We start from the raw sequence: 24,892 nt of genomic DNA, 5'->3' as shown, positions 1-24,892 counted from the left end.
CCACTCAAGGCCTCAAACTCAGCTTCATCATCTATTAAACCGGTTGGGTCGACTTCAGGAGCAAAGGTGTGCTTACGGGTTGGAGGGATCAAGCTGACGTCGTCATAATGCGGCGTGGGGATTCTCCGATTCTCCTTGTCATAACCCGGCTGACACTTGGAGAGGTCAGTGTCGTTCCCAATAAGAGTAGCCACCGGACGTATATCTTTCACACAGGCGGTGAAATCTTTATCATTAAACACGGTGCCATCTTCCTTTAAACTTGGATACCCAAGAGCAATATCAGCAGGGTCTAGTTCTGGAAGCCACGCCTTGGCTCGGCTCAATGCGGCTATAGCTCCGGCTCTTGCAGATGCTCGTCTTAACTCTTGGATCCGCTGAGGTAGCACAGCAAGCCGCTTCAGCACATCTTGCAGGAGATAGGGAACATCATTTGATAAAGACACAACGGCCAGGGCACGTTGTGACCCGGTGTAGAGCTGTTCCACCAGAGTATAAACCGCCTTCAGCTTGATCACCATGTTCTGCTTGAGATTTGTGCTTCTGGGGCCTGCGTTATTAAGCATAAGGTGAGTCAGAGGAAACAACCGAAATGGTCATTCAAGGAGTTTTGTAGTGTTTAAGATTTGAGTAAGTCACTCACCAAAGATTTCTTAGACCATTCGAGATATCTAGCGCTTTAAGTCGGACAGTTCGGCCGTTGCTTCCGCCAGCGATGCCTCTGCTGTCTCGGCCCGGGTCACTAGTGCAGCCTTTTCATCAGCCCAAATTTTCTTCTCCGATTCAAAATTTTGCTTCAGCTTCCCTTGTTTAGAGACGCTGAATTCAAATTTGGAGTTAGCCTTTTGAGTTTCAGTCTCCTGGGCTGCCACGCGGTTCTTCAGGTCAGCAATTTCCGATTCAAATTGACTTATCATGACCTGCATTGCACCAGATAACACTCAAGATTACGGTAAATAAGTCTTAAGTCCCAAGCACTTTGCAAGCAAAGGTATTTGGCACTTGGGGGCTAATGTATCCTGAAGAATTTTCAATTACTACTCCGGTTCATGGAAATTAAAGTCCCAAACACTTTGCAAGCAGAGATGTTTAGCAGTTGGGGGCCAATGTGTATCGCAAGTGTTACCGGGTTAAAAGTCTTTTTCCTAAGCCGGATAAGCAGTGCTAGGCAATTTTCAAAAGTCAACAACATATTTACTTATAAGCAATAGACTTGGGGGCTGGTACAGTAAGTATGGTTAAAGAAAGCTAGCATAAGTCATACCTCAGATTTCTGCTGTATCTGCTTCACCATGTCAATTTCCAGGTCACGACTGCTATGTACTTGATTGATATAGGCGGAGACGATCTCTCCGATACTCAAATGAGTATAGTCAGTGACGTCCAGCTTGGCCTTTCGGCGTTCTACCAACTCCTCTTTAGAACACTTGGCAAGTACAGATGGCTGTGCCAGTTCAACAAACTGAGTTTTGAGGATCTCAACTTTCGGATCACTTGCTTTGGCGGGGCTAGGAGCCTCTGGGTTACCAGACTTGTTGAAGATTTGCTCAGTAGGCGGGTCAGAGGAAGATATAGGAGCGTCATGAGATGGTTGAGGCGGCGGCTCGTGAGCAGGGGCATCAGGAGCAGCTATGCCCAGCTCTGGTTCAGTCACAACTGGCTCTTGGGGCGGCTTATTCTTTTTTTCCCATTTGCTGGGCTTTACTTGCACACTGCGAAAAAAGTAGATAGGTTAAATATGAAAAGTATGAGTAAAATAAAGGCATAAGGTACAACAAGTTTATATTACCCGGGAGCAGTTTTGAAGGCTAGCATGTTGGACTGCATAGACTCACCGGAGGAAGGTGAAATATCCTGATAATTGGAGTCAGAAGAATTGAGAGGATAATGAATGAAACCCGCCAAAGGAAAAAGAAGGTGTGAATCGGAGGTAACCTCAGCCTGGCGTTTCCTGGTCATATCAGGTAAGCCGGAGGAGAGTTCCGCGTCTTTGCTGGTCCGGGTCTGCCTCCGGCTCTCATAAATCTGTCGCTTCAAAAGAAAGTCAGGATCTTGGTAAGCCAAAGGATGTGAAAATCTTACTTTCCGGGTTACTCTTCGAATTTTTTGACGCGGCTGAAGCTCGGAGTCGGAGGAGATTATAATTACCTCTTCCTCGACGGGTTGGCTGTTGCCCGTGTCTTCCTGAAAGAAGGTTAGTATCAGTAAGGTAGTGATAAAGGAGAAAGGTTACCTCTTCCTCATTATCATCAGTATCATCAAGCTGAAACGGCTCAGAGGCGCTTGGCTTCCTCTTCCTTGAGGTGGTGGGCATGGTGGTTTTCTTTTCGGCTCTCTTGGCCGCCCTGGCTTTCTTGGCTGCCTCATGATCATATTGGGTTTTCCAGAAGTTATCATTTTCCTGTAAAAGGTTATAACAGGTTATGCGTAAGAATACAACCTAACATGATAAAAAAAGAGATAATAATAACCCGACGGCTGGAAACTTACTGCAGGGGCCGGGTTTTTCTAGCAAAAAGGTGGTAAGCCGAAGGCGTTACTATTCACTGTGCCCTCCTTCAACAAGGACTGAGTTGTAGCTTCCACTACGTCACCTGGTAAGTCGTCAGGGCTATGACGCTGAGGGTCATCTTTCTCGCCTGAATAATTACACATTAAGCCAGGACGGCAGCTTAACGGAATTATTCTCCAAGCAACCCAGACTCAGACCAGGTCAATGCCATCTAAGCCGTTCCCTAAAAGAGCTTTTATCTTCTTGATTTTGGGGGTGAGTGGCAGATGTTCAGTAGCTGTCAACTTATCCGGCAGTGGGTGAGTACGTTCAAGGCGCAATGCACGGAAGCCGGGCAGCGGGTTTTCACCAGCCAGAGAAGTGTCCTGGCAGTAGAAACATGTTTGGTTCCAGTCCTTTGGATGACTCGGCAGTTCAGCATAAGGGAAAAGGCAGTCTCTTCGTCGCTGAATCGAGATGCAACCAAGTTCTAGACTGGGTCCGTTGGCGCGTTCATTCTACCGGTTCAAATAGAACAACTCCCTGAACAAAAGTAGGTTGGGTTCTTCTCCAAGGTAGACCTCACAGAAAACTTGAAAGTTGCATATATTTGACACCGAATTGGGCCCGATATCTTGAGGTCTTAAGTCAAAGAAGTGCAAAACGTCTCTAAAGAATTTTGAACTGGGAGGAGCAAATCCCCGGCTCATGAGATCGGTGAAAATGATCACCTCCCCTTCCTTTGGTTGAGGTTTCTCTTCAGATGGGTCAGGAGCGCGATAAGACATGACATCCTTCTTGGGCAGATGGCCAGACTTTACAAACTCAGACAGTTTGCTTTCTGTAACAATGGATGGGACCCAGTTGCAGGTAATCGTAGTCTTAACAGCTTTAGGTGCCATTGGGTAAATTGAAGCCTACAGCAAGATAAAGGAAATTTTCCGGTTCATTATAACCCAGAGAATAAGCATTATTGGGTTATCTGAGATGGCGGCTTAAGAAGGGGCCTAATGACATACAGGTAACTATGTGATAATGATTAGCAGCTGCAGGTACTAAAGATGATTAAGGTTTTCTTAAGTCGCCATAAGCAAGCGGTGCTGACAACCGGTATTATTTTAAACCGGTCACATGAATTATTATGGCTGAAGCAGAGTCAACAGATGTGGTTTTTTGGTTAAGTGTGGAACTAACAGGTTTCACAAGTTGCAATCATTATTTTGGATCAAACGAGGTTCTGAGAAAGAAAATATTTCTAGACCTAAAAACAGTACAGAGAAGTTCATATACTCGCGGAGGGTTTCCAAAACAAGGGAAATGAGATCTGTTCTTATACAGGATAAGCACGGATATTTTCCGCAGCAGTTCTATGTTGTTTCTATAATCTAAACAAAGGTATTGGAGGTGAAATTAATGGAGGTCTGCGTTGGGCGGTGATGAACACCGATGAAGTCAAGACGATTTCAAGACAGATCTGAGAAAGGGGAAAAGAGTAACTCACAGATGCGGAAGAGCTGCGAAGGGTCACCGTCGTTTTCTGGTCGGAATCAGGGTGATGCAGCGGCCTAAGTCGATGAAGACGAGGAGTTCGACGGCAACGGCGGCGGAGCTTGAGCAGCAAGGGAAGAAGTGTGAGGAGGAAGACGACTGAAGGAAATGGAGATGGCCTAGGTCGCATCTATTTATAAGAAGGGGCCGACCAAGACGGCGCAAGAAACAAGGAGACCAAAGCATCATTATCCAGCGTCCCTGACGCCTCGATTCTCGGGATGGCCAGTAAAGGCAAAGATTCATTGGAGGATATGATGAATTAAAATATGAATTTTATTGAAGATGACGTCACAGAGATTTAACCCGGATCCGGATGATGACGTCACGGCGGGTTAGAATTTCCGCGCAAAACAGAAGACTAAGGGGTAGTTTATAAGGTTTTTAAAGATTGACATGAACCGGTTCAAATCAATTTGGGGCCTAATGTTGGGGATATAATTCTTTACGTAAGCCGCCCAGGAGGGGCCGGGTTATGCAAAGAGAAGCCCATCTGAAGCCCAAGACCAAGATGTGAAGATGGCGGTTCAGTAAAGGGTCTAAAGGCCCACAGACAATTTAGGGCCCATGGTGATAAACCGCCATGAGGGTGTGACTTGTATTGTATGGTAGAAATAACTAGTCACCGAGACGGACACTGTTTATGAGCCGGCCGGGACTCTGTAAGCCGTAGGGCGTCGACCCGTGTATATAAGGGGACGACCCACTGGCGGCTTAGGGAGAGAAGAGACAAGAGATCGAGAACCGGGCATAGCATATCTCGCTCCCTGGTCATCGAAACCTCAAGCAATTCCAACCCAACTAGACGTAGGCCTTCCTTCACCGTAAGGGGCTGAACTAGTATAAACCTCGCGTGTCCTCTGTCCCGATTAACCCCTTTAAGCTTCCTAGTTGCGATGGCTCCACGATCAAGTCCTTGCAAGAGGACATCTGCCGTGAGATCCAAGTGCTCCCTGGACCCTAAGTCTAACCCTGAGTTCGGGGGACACGGAGTCTCGTCCAAAGGAAGAGCATCTGATTCAATGGGTGAGGGAGTCCTGGATTAGGGGGTCCTCATACTGCCGGACTATATACTTTGGCCGGACTGTTGGACTATGAAGATACTACATTGAAGACTTCGTCCCGTGTCTGGGTGGGACTCTCCTTTGCGTGGAAGGCAAGCTTGGAAATTCATGTATGTAGATCTCCTCCCTTGTAACCGACTCTGGGTAACCCTAGCCCCCTCCGGTGTCTATATAAACCGGAGGGTTTAGTCCGTAGGACGACAACAATCATAATCATAGGCTAGCTTCTAGGGTTTAGCCTCTATGATCTCATGGTAGATCAACTCTTGTAATACTTATATAATCAAGATCAATCAAGCAGGAAGTAGGGTATTACATCCATCGAGAGGGCCCGAACCTGGGTAAACATTGTGTCCCCCGCCTCCTGTTACCATCCGCCTTAGACGCCCAGTTCGGGACCCCCTACCCAAGATCCACCGGTTTTGACACCAACATTGGTGCTTTCATTGAGAGTTCCACTGCACCGTCACGATAAAGGCTTGATGGCTCCTTCGCTCATCGGCAACGATGCGATCCAGGGTGAGGGTTTTCTCCCCGGACAGATCTTCGTATTCGGTGGCTTCGCACTGCGGGCCAACTCGCTTGGCCATCTGGAGCAGATCGAGAGCTACGCCCCTAGCTGCCAGGTCAGGTTTGGAAATTTAAACTATACTGCCAACATCCGCGGAGACTTGATGTTCGATGGATTCGAGCCCATGCCAGATGCGCCGCACAGTCACAACGAGCATGACTTAGCTCTACCGCCGGACAGTGTTCGGGAGATCACCCCTGTGGCAACTCCGGCCCTCGATCCGGAGCACATCGCGCCGTACGAGGACGGGTGGATGGACCCCGCCATAGAGGATGCACACTCAGCGGCGATAGAGCCGAATACTGACTTCACCTCCTACGAGACCTGTGTTGCCGGATCCTTGGATTCGTCCCCGGCCACGGGCTCCGAACCACCTGCGTCCGTACCTATCGAATCTGATTGGTCGCCGATCATGGAGTTTTCCTCCGCGGATATCTTTCAGCACTCACCCTTGGGCGATGTGCTAAATTCATTAAGGTCTCTCTCCTTGTCAGGAGGCCCTTGGCCGAACTATGTCCGACTTGAGTGGGAAGCGTACGACGAAGAAATTCGTCCCCCACCCACCACCCACTTAATAGCCACTGTCGACGACTTAACCGACATGCTTGATTCAGGCTCCGAAGACATCAACTGTATGGACGACGATGTAGGAGAAGAATAGGAACCACCGCCCACAGGGCGCTGGACTACTACCTCATCATATGGTATATACATGGTGGACACCCCTAAAGAAAGCAATGGCAATAAGGCAATAGAGCAAAATCCCTCGAGAAGCAATCTAAGCACCGGTGTCAACGGCGCTGCTCTAAGCCCCGCCATAGCAAAAACGGCGATACCGGCACAAGAGACAATAATGCTGCGGATAGTGCCGAAGACGAAGACAATCCCCTCCAGCCAGGCCTCGAGCGGGAGGATGGGCAAGCTAGCCCTAAGGAACAGGCAGCAGTCGGAGAATCAGAGGATGACAATTACATGCCTCTCTCTGAAGGCGAGGTGAGCCTCGGCGACGAAGAATTTATCGTTCCTGAGGATCCCGCCGAACAGGAGCGCTTCAAGCGGCGGCTTATAGCCACAGCAAAAAGCCTGAAGAAAAAGCAACAACAACTTCAAGCTGACCAAGATCTGCTAGCGGATAGATGGACTGAGGTCCTGGCGGCCGAGGAATACGAAGTCGAGCGCCCAACCAAAATTTACCCAAAGCGCAGGTTGCTACCCCAACTCGAGGAGAAGCATTAAAGCCTACACGTCCAGCGTATGATGCGGCTGACCGGCTGTAACGCCCCATATGTAACTTACCATATTTGTATTCCAACTCTTGCCATTTCCGGCTCTAAGTTATGATATTCCCTTGTTGTTGGGTTTTGTCTTCGTTTTGCTTTTTGTCCATGTCATGCATTTCATATCATGTCATCATGTGCTTCGCATTTGCATACGTGTTCGTCTAATGCATCCGAGCATTTTCTCCGTTGTCCGTTTTGCATTCCAGCACCCCTACGCCCTCCGGCGTCTCCTTTTGCCTCTTTTCGTGTACGAGTGTTAAACGTTCTCGGATTGGACCAATACTTGCCAAGCGGCCTTGGTACACCACCGGTAGACCGCCTATCAAGTTTCGTGCCATTTGGACTTCGTTTGATACTCCAACAGTTAACCAAGGAACCGTAAATGCCTCGTGTGTGTTGCAGCCCAACACCCCTCCAAAGTGGCCCAAAACCCAGCTAAACCCCCTCCATCCTCTCGGCCATCCAATCACGATCGCGTGGCCGAAAACTGCACCTAATTTAGACTCTCCTAGCCCCCTCTAGCTATAAATAGGTCTCCCCCATTCAAAATCGCAGACGAAACCCTAGTCTTCCTCTCCACCGTGCCGCCGGATGTGTCCGCTCCGACCGGACGCGTCCGCCCCTGTCAACCTCCTCCAATCGCGGCGTGCCACATCACCGGGCCGAGCCCCACTTCGCCGCCTCCGCCGATCCGGCCCGTCCGGCCCGTAGCCAGCCCCCGCAGCCAGATCGGGCCCACCGCCCGCGTCCTCGCCGCGCCGCCGCCCTGCTCCTCCCGCCGGCGAGCCGAGCTCTGCCCATCCCCTTCCTTGTCGACCTCGCTTGCCGCCGCGTGCTCCCGCATGCCCCCGCGCGCCACCACCCGTCCCGCACCTCGCCGGCCCGCTCGCTGCCGCCATCTCCGGCCACCTCCCCGGTCAACTCTGGCGAGGCTCCCCCGGATCGGGACGAGATCCACCAGGCCGCCATCCAAACGCCGCCCCGTCCCTGGATCTGCTCATCCCCGAACCGTCCCGTCCAGTTTTCCACGAGGGTATATTTTTGGCTAAGTCCCAGGATTTTCACATTATGTGTGCATGTTTGAACTGTCATAACTTCATGCATATTGCTCCGTTTGATGTGTATGAGATATCAAAATGTTCGTCTGGTTGTCCTCCTCATTTCATTCCATTGCACCATGCTTGTTTGAGTCCATCATGAAGCCTAAAATGTTGTTGCAAGAGTGCTATAAAATGTTAGTTTCTGTTTCTTAGCAGATTATGAGCATTTGTCATTTTTGCCATGATTAATCTGTGCCTCCTATGAACTTGAGCCCTACATGTGTTTTGGGCTATGCCATGCCATCTTTACAGGGGGTGTATGCCATGTATTTTTGTGATCAATGTGGTGAATAGCACAAGCATGCAAAGTAGCTCTCATGATGTTGCTGATTTCAGGGACTTAGAATTCTTCCAAGTCATTTCCCTGATGTTATTTTTATGCCATGTATTCATGTTGCTACAAAGTGATCCATGCCTCTTTTGAGCATGTTAATTAAGGATGATTTTGAGACATTGTTATGTTCTATCCATCCATGTCTTTGTTTGCAATTATGGAGTAACCTAGCATGACTCAATCTTGCTCTACTTTTGCTATAAAATGTTCCTGGCAGATTGTTTACGTGTTATTCAATTTTGCCAAGGTTGTTGTAGTTGATCCATGCATGCTATGAGATTGTTCTTTCCATGTTTAGCTACTTGAACATCTCTTCTTGCTGGGTGTATGCTTAGTTTGTCATTGCCTTGTGGTGAGTGCATCGAGCTCGCGAACATGCCTACGTAACTCTGTTTTTGCAATGTCCAGTTTTCTGCTAAGTCTAAATCTGTTAACGAAACTTCCTATGTTTACATGGGTGCCATCATATTTTCTGATCCCTTTTGGCTTATGGTCAGTAAGGGACTTTTGTTATATGCATTGAGTAGTTTCATGCCATGCCTTGTTTTTCTATGATCTGATCTGTAGCATGTTGTTATCTTGCTCTAAACTTTGCTTCCTGATGTTAATTCCTGACATGTTATTTTCACTAAGTCTGTGAAGCTAATATCTTTTGCACTTTTGCCATGCTTGTTTGAACCTGCTATTGTGTGATTTAGCAGTAGCTCAGTGTTCATCTTTTGTCAAGAATCTTGAGTAGATCATTGCCATGTGCTTTGTTGCTATGTTAGAGTGCAGTAGCTTATTTTCTTGATGCATTTTATATGGCATTGTGCTGTTAATCGCAGAATCATGCCATTATTGTTTTGCTTGCCATTTGCAAACCATGCATCCATTTCCGGTGATATTTATATCGATTTCGACCGAAATCAACTCATATTTACAGCGGAGCTCTTGGTTTTCCAAGTTGAGGCCCGGTTCAATCTTTTCCTTCCGGAGCACGCATATGCATTGCATATTACATCCCGCATATCATGCCATGTTTTGCATCATGTTGCTTGCGCATTGCACCGTGGTTGATTATTTTTCCCTTGATTGTGTTCTTGCTTTGGGTAGAGCCGGGCGACGAGTACGTGATCTAGGAACCCGTTCAGTACATTTACGAGGATCAAGCTTACGCCAACTCGGAGAACTTTGCAGGCAAGATGACCATACCCTCGAAATCACTTCTATCTTTGCTTGCTAGTTGCTCACTCTATTGCTATGCCTATGCCTCGATACCTACCACTTGCTATATCATGCCTCCCATATTGCCATGTCAAACCTCTAACCCACCTTGTCCTAGCAAACCGTTGTTTGGCTATGTTACCGCTTTGCTCAGCCCCTCTTATAGCGTTGGTAGTTGCAGGTGAAGATTGGAGTTTGTTCCTTGTTGGAACATGTTTATTGTTGGGATATCATTATTATATATTGTTTACTTAATTCACCTATACACTTGGGAAAGGGTGGAAGGCTCGGCCTTATGCCTGGTGTTTTGTTCCACTCTTGCCGCCCTAATTTCTGTCATACCGGTGTTATGTTCCTTGATTTTGCGTTCCTTACGCGGTTGGGTTATAATGGGAACCCCTTGACAGATTGCCTTGAATAAAACTCCTCCAGCAAGGTCCAACCTTGGTTTTACCATTTTCCACCTAAGCATTTTTTCCCTTGGGTTCCGCGGACTCAAGGGTCATCTTTATTTTAAACCCCCGGGCAAGTGCTCCTCTAAGTGTTGGTCCAAACTAGAGCCCCTTGCAGTGCCACCTTGGGGAAACTCGAGGGTTGGTTTTAGTTGTACGGATTACTTATCCGGTGTGCCCTGAGAACGAGATATGTACAGCTCCTATCAGGATTTGTCGGCACATTTGGGTGGCTTTGCTGGTCTTGTTTTACCATTGTCGAGATGTCTTGTAACTGGGATTCCGAGTCTGATCGGGCCGTCCTGGATGTAGGAATATCCTTCGTTGACTATGAGAGCTTGTGATGGGCTAAGTTGGGACACCCCTGCAGTGTTTTGAACTTTTGAAAGCCGTGCCCGCGGTTATGGGCAGATGGGAATTTGTTAATGTCCGGTTGTAGAAAACTTGACACTTAACTTAACTAAAATTCATCAACCGCATGTGTAGCCGTGATGGTCTCTTCTCGGCGGAGTCCGGGAAGTGAACACGGTTCTTGTGTTATGCTTGAAGGTAAGTAGTTTCAGGATCACTTCTTGATCACTTCTAGTTCACGATCATGCTTTGCTTCTCTTCTCGCTCTTATTTGCGTGAGTTATCAACCATATATGCTAGTGCATGCTATAGCTCCACCTCACCGCCTTTTCCTACCCATGAGCTCAAATAGTCTTGATCGCAAGGGTGTGAGATTGCTGAGTCCCTGTGACTCACAGATTACTTCCAAAACCAGATGTAGGTGCCGATGATGTCATTTTAGGAGATGCGACTGAACTCAACTGGGAGTTCGACGAGGACTCAGGACGTTACTACCTTTCCTTTCCAGACGATCAGTAGTGGAGCCCAGTTGGGGAGATCGGGGATGTTATGCATTTGGGGTTGTCTTTATTTTGGTTCCGTAGTCGGACCTTGATTGTATTCTGGATGATGTAATGCTATATTTATGTATTGTGTGAAGTGGCGATTTTAAGCCAACTCTGTACCTCTTTCTTATTCAGTACATGGGATGTGTAAAGATTACCCCTCTTGCGACATGCCTACAATGCGGTTTTGCCTCTAAGTAGTGCTCCGACACGTGGGAGATAGAGCCGCATTGTGGGTGTTACACCGGCCACCTCGTGGCCAAGACAAAGCGGCATGTCAGGCTGAAGTCCAGCCCGCACCCCGTCACAAGTTAAACAAAAATACCAAGTCCCGGGGTAATACGTAGGACCTACAAGATGTATTGGAAAACAAGACAGGACATGCAAGATTGATCTACGAATCACGGGGGCGCGCCCCAACGCATTACGACGACCGTCATGCCGGATACTAAAAGCAAATCCGACCGGGCCGAATACAGCAGACAAGACTCGTATGAACTGCGTCGTGATATAGCCCGGCATAGAGGCACCGCACACCCCCTATGCTTCACTGATGAAGTAATGGATCACGAATTCCCAGAAGGTTTTAAACCCGTGAACATTGAATCATATGATGGTACAAAAGACCCCGCGGTATGGATCAAAGATTTCCTCCTCCACATCCACATGGCCCGCGGTGACGATCTACATGCCATCAAGTACCTCCCATTAAAACTCAAAGGACCTACTCATCATTGGCTCAATAGCCTGCCGGCAAACTCCATTGGCAGTTGGGAGAATTTGGAGGGCACATTCCTTGACAACTTCTAGGGCACTTATGTGCGACCACCGTATGACGATGACTTGAGTCACATAACCCAATAGCCAGGGGAATCAACCAGGAAATTCTGGACTCAGTTCCTAACTAAAAAGAACCAAATTGTCGATTGTCTGGATGCCGAGGCCTTAGCGGCATTTAAGTATAACATCCGCGACGAGTGGCTCGCCTGACACCTCGGCCAAGAAAAGCCGAAATCCATGGTAGCCCTCACGACACTCATGGCCCACTTTTGTGCAGGCGAGGATAGCTGGCTGGCTCGCAGCAACAACACATCAAGAAACCCTGGCATTTTAGATGCCAAAGATAGCAACGGCAGGCCACATCGCAACACACACAAGCACCGCAACAACGGCGACAACGCCGAAGACACGACAGTTAATGCCGGATTCAGTTGCTCTAAATCCAGTCAGTGGAAAAAGGCGTTCAAAAGAAGCAATCCGGGCCCGTCTAGCTTGGACTGCATACTCGACCGTTCGTGTCAAATTCACGGCACCCCCGATAAACCAGCCAACCACACCAACAGAGAATGCTGGGTGTTCAAACAGGCCGGCAAGTTGAATGACGAAAACAAGGAAAAGGGGCTGCATAGCGACGACGAGGAGGAGCCCCGGCCGCCGAACATAGGTGGACAGAAGAAATTTCCTCCCCAAGTGAAAACGGTAAACATGATATACGCAACACATATTCCCAAGCGGGAACGGAAGCGTGCACTGAGGGACGTCTATGCGATGGAGCCAGTCGCCCCAAAGTTCAACCCATGGTCTTCTTGTCCGATCACCTTCGATCGCAGGGACCACCCCACCAGTATCCGTCATGGCCGTTCTACCGCATTGGTCCTTGACCCCATCATTGACGGATTTCACCACACTCCAGTCCACATGGACAGTGGCAGCAGCCTGAACCTGCTCTATCAGGATACAGTGCACAAAATGGGTATAGACCCCTCGAGGATCAAACCCACCAAAACCACCTTTAAAGGTGTCATCCCAGGTGTAGAGGCCTATTGCACATGATCAATCACACTAGAAGTGGTCTTCGGATCTCCGGACAACTTCCGAAGCAAGGAGTTAATCTTCGATATCGTCGCCTTCCGCAGTGGCTATCACACACTGATCGGAAGAACAACATTTGCCAGATTCAATGCGGTATCGCATTCATACCTCAAGCTCAAAATGCTAGGGCCTCGCGGGGTTATAACAGCTAATGGAAACACAGAACGCTCACTCCGCATGGAGGAGCACACTGCGGCCCACGCAGCAGAAGCGCAACGCAGCCTTATGAGGCAAATCGCCAATTCGGCGAAAAAGACCCCGGACACCTTCAAGCGAGTCCGGAGTACCCTGCAAGAGGATCGCTAGGCATGTTTAGAGCTCGCCTAGCAATTTGGCCTCCGTCCTAGTCCCAGTCATGTGGCGAAATTTGCGCCACGCATACATAATTGCACACTCAAGATACCATGGGCATAGGTGGAGGCACGACCATGGCACGGCCCACAATGCGCCTCAACCGCTTCAGGACCCGTATACCTTTAACATTTTCTTCCTTTTAGGCCCCTATTCTCTGAAGGCCCTCTCCGATCGTCTGATTATCGTACCCGTCACGGGAAGGAAACACCAAGGAAGCAAGAAGCTTTGACGTACAAGGGAATCCTCAGGTGGTCTCTGATAATGATCGATATACCTGTTTTGCATACCCACACGCATCTTGACCTTGGACAGGACATGTCAAATAGTCCTATCTTTTAATTATTGCACTACATTTATGCATCTAAATTACAATGTATAACATTAGCTCATTATTGCATTCCTTTATCTTTTTTCCCTGTCTGCTCATCTACGACAAATCGCACCCGTACATTCTGATACGACCAGTGTACCCCATAACATGGCATGAAAAGTCCGAACACTTTCGAGAGTGCGGCACCCCGAACTTATAGCATTATATGCATCAGCTCCGAATCATGTCTTGGGTCAATAGTTGGGTTTGCCCGGCTCCCATGTTTTGGTACCTTACGTTCCGCCATATCGGCTAAGGTAGCACTGGGAGAACTACTACGATTGTGTCCCGATTCTTCCGGACGAGCACCTCAGTAGAGAAAGCCGAAAACTGACTGTAATGATGTGGCGAGAGCCGGTCGCTGTTCGAGAGGTCTCAAATCCTTAAAGATTTTTTCCGCTTCGGGCGAGGAGTGGGCTTTGTTTGATTTAGGCGTACATAGCGCCCCAAGTTCGGCCTTCCGAATACTAGGGGCTTCGCCGAAATTTAAAATTGTAGACTTCTATGGCTAAGTGAGAGTGATAAAGCTTTATAGTCCGATTGCCTGGTTCGTTGTGCTGAACACCTCCTTCAAAGGACCCAAAACTGGGATAAAGAGTGGTCAGGTTTATCCCGAACACCTTAGTACTAGTTACATGGGGGCAGAAGCCGGCGACTGGCCAACTCTCAAATTTTATGAACAGCCACATAGAAGGTAAAATTTTAAATTAACAACCGTTACATAGCGCACATGAACTCGTTCCACATTACTGGATCACATGAGTACATTCATTCAAATATTACATCCTTAGCACATTCCTCTGCCACAAGGCGAGCACCCTTCAGGACACTGTCATAATACTTTTCGGGGTGGCGATGCTCCTTGCCCTCCGGGGGCCCTCCTTCACCAGCTTTTCGGCGTCCATCTTCGCCGAGTGCACTTTCGCCTGGGCAAAAGCCCTGCGCGCACTCTCAATGCAGACGGACCGCTTTATGGCTTCAAACCGTGGGCAGGCGTTCACAAGCCACCTTACCAGGCCGAAATAGCTTCCAGGAAGGGGCTCGCCAGGCCACATCCGTACTATGACGCCCTTCATGGCCAGTTCGGCCGCCTCGTGAAGCTCGACCACTTGCTTCAACTGGTCGCTCAAGGGCATCAGATGTTCGGTCCCAGTATACTCAGACCAGAACGACTTCTTCGTCGAGCTCCCTTCCTCGGCCCGATACAACTCCACAGCATCCGACACACTGCTAGGTAGATCTGCGAACGCTCCTGGAGAGCTATGAATTCGGGTAAGTAAAAGGAAAGTTTCCTTCACATGCTTGCTTTGCATAATTAATGCCTTACACGCCTCTATCTTCTTGACCGCCTCAATTTCCTGGAGGGCCTTTTGGGCTTCAGCCTTGGCATTTTGTGTGTTCTTGATACGTCCATTTTGCAACATGCTTTTATATCGATATTTATCGCATTATGGACTGTTATTTCTCTTTATGTCACAATACTTATGGCTATTCTCTCTTATTTTATAAGGTTTACATAAAGAGGGAGAATGCCTGCAGCTGGAATTCTGGTCTAGAAAAGGAGCAAATATTAGAGACCTATTCTGCGCAACTCCAAAAGTCCTGAAACTCCAGGAACGTCTTAAAAGAAATAAAGAAAAATACACGCCAAAGATGAAGGCCAGGTGGCCCACACCCTTCTCACGAGGGTGGGGGGCGTGCTCCCCCTAGGGCGCGCCCCCTACCTCGTGGGCCCCCTGGTGGCTCTCCGATGCCCATCTTCTCCTATATGAGGTCTTTCGATGAGAAAAAATAAAGAGGAACTTTTCGGGACGAGACTCCGCCGCCACGAGGCGGAACCTTGGCGGATCCAATCTAGAGCTCCGGCAGAGCTGTTCTGCCGGGGAAAATTCTCTCCCGGAGGGGGAAATCATCACCATCGTCATCACCAACGCTCCTCTCATCGGGAGAGGGCAATCTCCATCAACATCTTCACCAACACCATCTCATCTCCAAACCCTAGTTCATCTCTTGTATCCAATTCTTGTCTCCAAGTCCGGGATTGGTGCTAGTAGGTTGCTAGTAGTGTTGATTACTCCTTGTAGTTGATGCTAGTTGGTTTAATTGGTGGAAGATCATATGTTCAGATCCTATATGCATATTATTACCCCTCTGATTATGAACATGAATATGCTTTGTGAGTAATTATGTTCGTTCCTTAGGACAAGGGAGAAGTCTTGCTATGAGTAGTCATGTGAATTTGGAATTCGTTCGATATTTTGATAAGATGTATGTTGTCTAGACTCTAGTGGTGTTATGTGAACGTCGACTACATAACACTTCACCATTATTTGGGCCTAGAGGAAGGCATTGGGAAGTAATAAGTAGATGATGGGTTGCTAGAGTGACAGAAGCTTAAACCCTAGTTTATGCGTTGCTTCGTAAGGGGCTGATTTGGATCCATATGTTTCATGCTATGGTTAGGTTTACCTTAATACTTTTGTTATAGTTGCGGATGCTTGCAATAGAGGTTAATCATAAGTGGGATGCTTGTTCAAGTAAGAACCACACCCAAGTACCGGTCCAACCACATATCAAATTATCAAAGTATCGAACACGAATTATATGAACGTGATGAAAACTAGCTTGACGATATTCCCATGTGTCCTCGGGAGCGCTTTTCCTATTATAAGAGTTTGTTCCGACTTGTCCTTTGCTACAAAAGGATTGGGCCACCTTCCTGCACTTGATTTACTTTTGTTACTTGTTGCTCGTTACAATCTATCTTATCACAAAACTATCTGTTACCACTTATTTCAATACTTGCAGAGAATACCTTGCTGAAAACCGCTTATCATTTCCTTCTGCTCCTCATTGGGTTCGACACTCTTACTTATCGAAAGGACTACGATAGATCCCCTATACTTGTGGGTCATCAGTTCTCGAGGGACTTCGCAAGCTCGGACCCTTGCTTCTTAGAGTCACGCTCCAAGGACTCGTACTTCTTGACAAACTACTGGAGGTCTTGCTGAACCTCGCCGACTTGGGCCTCTTGCTTCTCGTGCTCGGTGCGCTCCTTGGCCGCTTTGCCTTCGGCCTCGGACAACGCCTTCTTCAGGGCCGCCACTTCAGTCGTGGCCCCTAGCAAAATTCATGACAATCCTGTGATCTAACAACCACTTTTCTTTTTCTTTATCAATAAACAGACGAGGTATTACTTACCTTTGTTCTCTTCGAGCTGCTTCTTGGTAAGGCCGAGCTCTTCCTTGGACCGCTCAAGGTCCCGCTTCAGTGTGGAGACCTCCGCCGTGCGAGCGGCAGCGGCCAGCAGTGAATCCTGCTTATTCACATAGACATATTCTGATTAGACTCCTGTGATTATTATTTGATCCTGTGTTCGGCCTTTCTTTGCAAACACCAAACAGAGCATCAGGGGCTACTGTCAATGTTGTAATATTTTCTCATAATTTGATTACTTACCTCAAAGCCTGTTAGGAGGCTGGCACAAGCTTCAGTCAGTCCGCTTTTGGCGGACCGAACCTTCTTGACCACCACACTCATGATAGTGTGGTGCGCTTCGTCAATGGAAGCGCCGCGAAGCGCTTCCAGCAAATTGTCCGATGCCTCTGGATGGACAGAGGCCATCAGCACTGCCGCATTGCTCCCCTTGGTGAGGGGTCGCCTGACAGAATCCGGAACCATTGGAGGTTTTGGCACAATATTCGACTGGGGGCTAGACTTGCTGCCCCCGGCATTAGAGCCCATGGGAGTCTTGCCCCTCGTGCGCCCAGCGTACGGAATGTTGCCTTGGGGCGCTTCCGGAACTGTCTACCCTTGGTTCGGTACCCTTTGAGACAACACCTGGACGTCGTCCGTAGGGCGGGGGAGCAGGCGGTCGGGAGTGAATCGTTGTTCATCTCCAACGGGCCCAAAGACTTAACCGAAGATGATACATCGATATGGACTTTGGATGGGCTGCATGATCATGTTCGGCATGATAAGAAGCAATAAAATAAAACATACCAAGAACTATTATGGTATCCGGATACTTACGACTTTGCCAGGAGCTTGTCCCTGGGTAACCACTCCTCATCGCTAAAAGCGGACGTTGTGGAGCAGTCCGGAAGGATAGTCCTTCCCTTCTTGGACCCTTCGGCCTCCCCTGACGTGGCGGCCTTCCTTTTCTTGTCTCCCCTGGCTGGGGGGGAGAACTTTCCTCTTCCTCCTCCTCATTTTCGTGGGAGGAGGGCACCTCAGTGTTATCGGATGATGAGTCCGATACGACCTTGCCCCGGAGACCTTTCCTGGTCCCCGTGGCCTTCTTCTTGGCCTTCTTCTCCGGCGCCTCATAGGGTGCCGGAACCAGCATCTCTGTTAAGAGAGCCCTTGCTGGATCTTCGGGAAGTTGGGTTGGACAATCGATCCGCTCTGCTGTCGTGACCCAGTCATGTTAAATGGCGTGGAGGCTTAGATGCCCCACATGATTATACTGGGGAAAGAAACATCTTACGAGATATAAGGAGCTCACCGGATTGGCAGGGCGCTTTGCGCTGAGTCCGCGATCCTCGGTAAGGGGAGGAGGTACCTCGGTGGACTTGAACAGCACCTTCTAGATGTCCTGGTGCATCGTGTCGAAGAGCTCTCACAGCGTCTGGTGCTTAGCCAGGTCGAACTCCCACATATTGAATGCCTGTCTTTGACACGGGAGGATCCGGCGGAAGAGCATGACCTGGACCATATTGACAAGCTTGATTTTCTTGCTTATCATGTTTTTAACACAGTTCTGGAGTCCGGTCAGCTCCACCGATTAACCCCCGGATAGGCCCTTCTCTTTCCAGGAGGTGAGCCGCATGGGGATGCCATATCGAAATTCGGGGGCCGCCACCCAGTTGGTGTCACCCGGCTCGGTGATGTAGAATCACCCCGATTGCCACCCCTTCATGGTCTCCACATAGGAGCCTTCGAGCCAGGTGACGTTGGGCATTTTGCCCACCATGGCACCTCCGCACTCCGCTTGCTGGCCAACCACCACCTTCGGTTTAACGTTGAAGGTCTTCAGCCACAGGCCGAAGTGGGGCTTGATGCAGAGGAAGGCCTCGCACATGACGATAAACGCCGAGATGTTGTGGATGAAATTGGGCGCTAGATCGTGGAAGTCCAGCCCGTAGTAGAACATGAGCCCGCGGACGAAATGGGTTAGGAATACAACCCTTTCGTGGGGTCCGGGGGTAGGGATGATCTGCCCCACGTCTGGGAGCCGGTGCACGATATCTGCGGCCAGGTATCCGGCTTCCCGGAGCTTCATAATGTTCTCCTCCGTAACAGAGGAGACCATCCACTTTCCTCCCGTTCTGGACATGTTTGGAGTGGTTTTTTTTGGAGAAAATGCGAACTTGGGCGCTGGAGCTCGAGTGCGCGAGAATGGATGGGCAGGGAAGAAGAAGGTGTGGGTGAAAAGGAGGAGTCCTTGTCCCATTATAAGGGAGGAAGAAACTATGCGCCTCCCAACCTACCTGGTAAACTTGCTTATTCCCCAAGCGCCGTGATTGATGGCGCGGTTGGGTTACCCACACCCGTATTGATGAGAATCCCGTGATAAGGGGATACGATCTCTGCTTCGACAAGACATTCCAAGAAAACCGCCTCGCAATATGTGCAGTAGCTGGTTGAGAAAAATGGTTCGAATAATGACCGGGCCATGGCGTGATGTCACGTTATGAAAAGTTGTCAGCATATTAGATTTGTGGAAATATTATACTCGATGGTATGTTGAATTTGTTTTGCAGAGCCGAACACTGTCGTTGTGTTCGAAATCTTCTATGGAGTATTCGGAGGAGGAACCCGCCTTGCAATGCTGAAGACGATCTGCACGCCTGACTCATCGTCATTGAAGCCTGGTTTAGGGGCTACAGAGGGAGTCCTGGATTAGGGGGTCCTCGGTCTGCCGGACTATATACGTTGGCCGGACTGTTGGACTATGAAGATACTAGATTGAAGACTTCATCCCGTGTCCGGGTGGGACTCTCCTTTGTGTGGAAGGCAAGCTTGGCAATTCGGATATGTAGATCCCCTCCCTTGTAACTGACTCTGGGTAACCCTAGCCCCCTCCGGTGTCTATATAAACCGGAGGGTTTAGTCCATAGGACGACAACAATCATAATCATAGGCTAGCTCTATGGTTTAGCCTCTGCGATCTCGTGGTAGATCAACTCTTGTAATACTTATATCATCAAGATCAATCAAGCAGGAAGTAAGGTATTACCTCCATCAAGAGGGCCCAAACCTGGGTAAACATTGTGTCCCCCGCCTCCTATTACCATCCGCCTTAGACATAGAGTTCAGGACCCCCTACTCGAGATCTGCCGGTTTTGACACCAACAATGGGTTTGGAGATCCAAACATACCTGGTTCTTAGCTTGGAGGAAGAAGCGTTTTTGGTTCGTTCCTCGATGACCGCCACCAGGTGAGTGACCGATGGGGAATTGATTTCCCTCTGGTTAGTTTTAAGCCCGATCCGATCATAATCCATTAAAAGCCCCAGGGCAGCGATGCGGTCTAACAGCTCATTTAAGGACGAGATGTCTGTCGGATCCATCTTTTTTGAGTGCTCGAGACCAATGCGGAGGCAATGTTTGGCGATTGCGGGGGACGCCGTCGGCCTGATGGCCGTGTGGGCACCCATGGTGAAACCGCTGATCTGGAGGACCTGTCCCGAAGTCAGGCTCCTTCTAGAAGTGATATCGTTGTTGATGACAAGGCAAGCCATGGATCGCTTTTCGTGACTAAACAGCGGAGCTCTCAATGAAAGCACCAATGTCGGTGTCAAAACCGGCAGATCTTGGGTGGGGGGGCAAGCTATGAGTCTAAGGATCAATGGTAACAGGGAACAATAGAGACACGAAGTTTACCCAGATTCGGGCCCTCTTGAAGGAGGTAAAACTCTATGTCCTGCTTGATTGTATTATATGTGTATAGGGGTTACACGAGTTGGTCTACCTCGAGATCGTAATGGATAAACCCGAGTTGTGTAGCCTATGATTATTCTGATAGCCCCTACGGACTAGACCCTCTGGTTTATATATACACCAGAGGGACCTAGGATTGTACAGAGTCAGTTTGCAGAGGAAGGAGACAACAGATCCGGACACAAAACTTGCCATCCACGCATATAGGAGTCCTACCCGGACATGGGGGACAATCTTCTGCTTTATCTTCAAGGCTCATCAGTCCGGCCCATATCGAATAGGCCAGACACCTGAGGACCCCCAAATCCATGACTCTGTCACTGCCTATGCGGAGCGGGGAGCTCCCCCGGGCTGGGTGGCGCATAAGGCCAACCTCACCTTCGACTCAACGGACCACTCCACGATCATGGCCAGCGCCGGCACGCTCCCGATGCTCTACACTCCCACCATCTGCAACATAGCGGTCACCAAGACCCTCATCGACAGTGGCGCCGGCCTCAATGTCCTCTCCGTGGAAGCATTCGGCCTACTTCATGTGCCCCACAGCCGGCTCCGCCCCACCAAGCCTTTCTCCGGGGTTGTTGACGGCTCCACCTGCCCCTTGGGGCCTATCCGCCTCCCCGTCACCTTTGGCACCCGCGACACCTACCGCACCAAGCTCATCGACTTCGACATCGCCCGCATCGGCCTCGCGTACAACGCCATTCTCGGGAACCCGGCCTTGGCCAAGTTCATGGTGGCAACCCATCCTGGCTACAACCTCATGAAGATGCTGGGAAGCAGCGGATTTCTCAACGTGGCGGGGGACATCAAGGACGCGCTCTCGGCCCTCAAGCTCGCTTTCAGGGCTGCGGCGGCTGCGCGGCCCTGCGAGGAGGGAGCCCCGGAGGGCCCAGGAGCTGCACCAGCAAAGAAGCAGGTGCCGGTCGATGAAGGTGGGAGATCGGGATCCTCCTTCACCATAGGCGCTGGCCTCCCTCCAGACCGAGAAGAGGCGCTGGTCAGCTTCCTCCGCGCAAACAAGGACGTGTTTGCGTGGGAAGCGGTGGACCTGGTCGGGGTCCCCCGTGGGGTAATCGAGCACCACCTGATGGTGTGCCCCAACGCACGCCCTGTGAAGCAGAAGGTACGAAGGCAAGCCCCGGAGAAGCACTCATTCATCGTCCAGAAGACCAGCAAGCTGCAGGAGGCTGGGGTCATTCGGGAAGTGCGGCACCCGGATTGGCTCGTGAACCCAGTCATCGTCCCCAAGAAGGGAGGCAAGGAGCGCATGTGCGTCGATTTCACCAACCTCAACAAGGCCTCTCCCCAAGACCCTTTCCCTCTTCCGCGCATTGACCAGATCGTCGACTCCAGCGCCGAGTGTGATTTGCTATGCTTCCTGGACGCCTTCTCGGCCTATCACCAAATCAAGACGGTGGTGCATGACGTTGAGAAGATGGCTTTTCTGACCCCGTGTGGGGTGTACTGCTACATGTGCATGCCGTTCGGGCTGCGCAATGCTAGAGCAACCTTCCAGCGGCTAATGCACATTGCCTTGGGCCAAGCAGCTCGAGAGGAATGCCGAGGCATACATCAACGACATAGTGGTGAAATCTCTGGAGGCGAGAAGACTTATCGAGTATCTATAGGAGACTTTTGCCAGCCTGCGCATGGTAAACCTGCGGCTCAACCCAGAGAAATGTGTGTTCGGCGTCCCATCTGGCAAGCTGTTGGGCTCCCTGGTGTCACTGATGGAGTTCTGGATTAGGGGGTCTCCTGACAGCCGGACTATATCCTTTTGCCGGACTGTTGGGCTATGAAGATACAAGATTGAAGACTTCGTCCTGTGTCCGGATGGGACTTTCCTTGGCGTGGAAGGCAAGCTAGGCAACACGTATGTGTAGATCTCCTCCCTTGTAACTGACTCTGTGTAACCCTAGCCCCCTCCGGTGTCTATATAAACCGAAGGGTTTAGTCCATAGGACAACATACAATCATACCATAGGCTAGCTTCTAGGGTTTAGCCTCTACGATCTCGTGGTAGATCAACTCTTGTAATACTCATATCATCAAGAACAATCAAGCAGGACGTAGGGTATTACCTCCATCAAGAGGCCCGAACCTGGGTAAACATCGTGTCCCTTGCCTCCTGTTACCATCCGCCTTAGATGCACAGTTCGGGACCCCATACCCGAGTTCCGCTGGTTTTGACACCAACATTGGTGCTTTCATTGAGAGTTCCACTGTGCCGTCACCATAAGGCTCGATGGCTCCTTCAATCATCGGTAACGATGCGGTCCAGGGTGAGGTTTTCTTCCCCGGACAGATCTTCGTATTCGGCGGGGTCGCACTGCGGGCCAATTCGATTGGCCATCTGGAGCAGATCGAGAGCTACGCCCCTGGCCATCAGGTCAGGTTCGGAAACTTAAACTACACTGCCGATATCCGCGAAGACTTGATCTTCGACGGATTTGAGCCCATGTCAGGTGTGCCGCATAGTCACGACGAGCATGACGTAACTCTGCCGTCGGACAATATTCAGGAGACCGCATCTGCCACTACTCCGGCCGTCAATCCGGAGGAAATCGTGCCATCCGAGAGCGCAGTGATAGACCCCGCCATGGAGGCCGCAGTCTCAGTGGCGATAGAGCCGGATACTGACTTCACCCCGTATGAGAGTCGTGTCGCCAAACCACAGGATTCACCTCCGGCCACGGACTCCGAGCCGCTTACATCTGTGCCCGTCGAATTCGACTGGGCGCCGATCATGGAGTTCACCTCCGCAGATATCTTTCAGCACTCACCCTTCGGCGATGTGCTAAATTCATTAAGGTCTCTCTCCCTTTCAGGAGAACCTTGGCCGAACTATGTCCGGCTAGAATGGGATGCGGACGACGAAGAAATTCGCTGCCCACCCACCACCCACTTAGTAGCCACTGTCGATGATTTAACCGACATGCTCGACTTCGACTCCGAAGACATCGACAGTATGGACGACGATGCAGGAGACGAGCAGGAACCACCGCCCATAGGGCGCTAGACCGCTACCACATCATATGACATATATATGGTGGACACCCCTAAAGAAGGCAATGGTGACGAGACAGCGGAGGACGAGCCCTCCAAGAAGCAACCCAAGCGCCGACGTCAGCAGCGCCGCTCTAAGTCCCGCCACAGCAAAAGTAGTGATACCAGCACAGGGGATAGTAACACTGTGGATAGTGCCAAAGACAACCACAATCCCCTCCAGCATGATGTAGAGACGGAGGATGTACAAGCCAGCCCTCCAGAGCAGGCAGCAGATGGAGAACCGGAGGAGGACAATTACATACCCCTCTCCGAAGACGAGGCGAGCCTCGGCAACAAAGAATTTATTGTTCCTGAGGACCCCATCGAGCAGGAGAGCTTCAAGCGCCGGCTTATGGCCACAGCAAATAGCCTGAAGAAAAAGCAACAACAGCTTCAAGCTGATCAAGACTTGCTAGCAGACAGATGGACCGAAGTCCTTGCGGGCGAGGAATACGAACTCGAGCACCCCTCCAAGAGTTACCCAAAACGCGGGTTGCTACCGCACCTCGAGGAGGAAGCATTGAAACCCCATGCACCAGTGTACAATGTGGCTGACCAGCCACTACGTGGCCGAGCCAAAGAGGCGTTTCAGCCTGAACTTCAGCCTGCACCCCACCGCCACTCAATCCAAAATACCAAGGCTCGGGGCAACACACGGGACCTGCGAGACGTATTGGAGAGTAAGGAAAAACTTGCAAGGTCAATATACAGGTCACGAGCACGCGCCCCAAGACGGGACGATGATCGTCGCGCCGAATACACCAAAAGAAAATCCGGCCGGGCCGAATACAGCAGACAAGACTCATATGAACTGCATCATGATATAGCCCAGCACAGAGGCGCCACACACCCCCTATGCTTCACTGATGAAGTTATGGATCACGAATTCCCGGAGGGTTTCAAACGCATAAATATCGAATCATATGATGGTACAACAGATCCCGCTGTATGGATTGAGGATTTCCTCCTTCACACCCACATGGTTCGCGGTGATGATCTACATGCCATCAAGTACCTCCCACTAAAACTCAAAGGACCATCTCGGCATTGGCTGAATAGCTTGCCAGCAGACTTCGTCGGCAGTTGGGAGGATCTGGAAGACGCATTCTGTGACAACTTCCAGGGCACTTATGTGCGACCACCAGATGCTGATGACTTGAGCCATATAACTCAGCAGCCAGGGGAATCTGCCAGACAATTCTGGACTCGGTTCCTGACTAAGAAAAACCAAATTGTCGACTGTCCGGACACAGAGGCCCTCACGGCATTGAAGCACAACATCCATGACGAGTGGCTTTCCCACCACCTTGGCCAGGAGAAGCCGAAGTCTATGGCAGCCCTCACGACACTCATGACCCG

Source organism: Triticum urartu, chromosome 4, assembly GCF_003073215.2.
Source record: "Triticum urartu cultivar G1812 chromosome 4, Tu2.1, whole genome shotgun sequence".
NCBI lineage: Eukaryota > Viridiplantae > Streptophyta > Magnoliopsida > Poales > Poaceae > Triticum > Triticum urartu.
The sequence above is the reverse complement of the archived record's forward strand: the minus strand, read 5'-3'. Positions refer to the sequence as shown.